The sequence below is a fragment of the Sorex fumeus genome, unplaced genomic scaffold, assembly GCF_029834395.1.
Source record: "Sorex fumeus unplaced genomic scaffold, SorFum_2.1 ptg000021l, whole genome shotgun sequence".
Classification (NCBI taxonomy): domain Eukaryota; kingdom Metazoa; phylum Chordata; class Mammalia; order Eulipotyphla; family Soricidae; genus Sorex; species Sorex fumeus.
Genome location: NW_026606078.1, coordinates 12674891 through 12677080, shown reverse-complemented (window position 1 = coordinate 12677080; position 2190 = coordinate 12674891).

Sequence of the window (2190 nt, the reverse complement as noted above, 5' to 3'; positions counted from 1 at the left end):
GCATAGAAATGAGGAGCAGGACACAAGTCATTTTCATTAACTGTTTAGGTGTTCTGATAAGATTTGGATTGAAGACAATGGTAACACTCCTGATTATGCAACTTCTCTGGATAGACCCCATCCACCCTGTATGAATGTCTATGTACATGTTCCCCAGGTCACAAGAGACAGGTAGTGTAACTTCTGGTCCAGGTCACTAGCCCTCTTTGCTCCTCGTCTCCTCATGTCCCCAGGGCCATGGTGGCAGAGACAGAGAACAATAGCTTATTTGAATGCACCAACTCCACCCCCCTATAGGGTAGGAAGATATAGAGAGACTTGGAGAAGCTCTTTCATCTCCACAACAGGCTTTAGCCTTCAGAGTCTAAGGCTTCACCATGACCTGGGCTCCTCTCTTCCTCACCTTCCTCATTTTCTGCATAGGTAAGTGTTGAGTTTACCTGGGGAAAACCATCAATATCCAGTTCTAATGAGCATCTGTACTCTTGTGAGACTAACCTGGTGTTCCGCATGCATACTTTCCTCTGTTCCTCTCAGGGTCCATGGCCCATACAGGACTGACACAGCAGCCAACAGTGACCCAGACTCTTGGACAGATAGCCACACTCACCTGCATTGGGAACAGCAACACTGTTGGGTATCCCGGAACAGTTTAGATGCAGCAACATCCAAGCCACACACCTAAATCTGTGATGGCCAGGGATAACAACCGGCCCTCCACGATCTCTGATAGATTTTCTGGTTCTGGGTCAAACACTGTGGCCACCCTGACCATCTTTGGGCTCAGACTTGAGGATGAGGCTGATTATTACTGTGCAGCATGGGACCGCAGCCTCAATGCTCACGCTGTGCTCCAGAGCAGTGGGGCAGTGAGACACAAACCCAATAGCTTCCCTGGTCTCAACAGGGAACATACAAAACACACTCAATTGAGCAATGAAAAGACAGGGGCTGGGTTTCTAATGAGTTCACTGTGGACACTTCAGTAGTATTAAAAATAAATATATAGGAAAAAATAAATGAGGCAAACTTTCAGAAATGTAGGTTATACAGATGTAGGTTATAACACCATTTAATGGACTTTTGTATGCATCAATAAATTTAAATACACATGAAGAGAAAAGTTTCACATTTTAATAAAGGAGTATTTATTTCCTGCAAGATTTCTACTCTGTTCTGTTTGGAAGAGCTGTATTCATAAGCTCACACCATTCATTTCTCTTGTTATGCCCTTGGCACCAGCCCTGACTTCTGAAGACATCCTCTCTCTTCCAGGGAGACTGCCTGACTCATCCTTAGATCCATCTTGCACAGCACAGCTCTTTCAGGCTTGTCTATCCCAATTTTCACACTCCCACTCCAATGTACGAAGAGAGCCTTGTCACCACAGGGGTGGTTTTCTGTTGTACCCATCTATGTCCTTTCACAAACCAGGTGCCATGTCTGAATAAGCAGATGATGTTTAGAGCACAGTGAATAGAGCTTGCCATTTGACAAATAAATAAATAAATAAATAATTGCTTTCCATCAAAACCACTCTACATATTTAACTAACATCACAAAACCTTTTATTGAAGGAGAAATGTGTTTGCTTTTGGCTACGCTGTTGTTTGTAGGATATGTATACTATGGTATATCGGTGTGTGTGTGGGAAGTTTAAATAAAATGATTTCAAATCAGGTTGTTGGGTGATACATTTGGTCAGTCTTTCCTATAACTACAGGGGAGTTTGGTGTCTGTCCTGCTATGTGGAAGCTTCCCTTTCTTATGGCCTTCAGTGTCTCATGACTCCTTTGAGAGTCCTCATAATATTTCGTCCATGTTAGTCATCTCCTTATCCTCTTTGGAAACTTTGTCTCAATTGTTGATATTTTTGTTGCTTTCATGGTACTGGATGTAAATGAAAATGAGGGCCATTCAGTTGATTTTGCATTGTTCTCTTGTGAAGAACAAGTCAAAGACTTCTGCAATAGCAAATAAACCTGTATTACATGTGTGGTGATCTAATTTGTTCAGTTTTATTTTGGACATCTGTATTATCATTTAATATTATTTATAATTAATTGTGCTTTTCTTGTAATATATATTTTAGGTGGTATTTACAGCTTATATAACTATTTTCTACAAGAACTCAGGTGTTTTTTTTCTTTTTTAAGAGGTGGGGGAAATGAAAAGAAGCTTTGGGGGCTG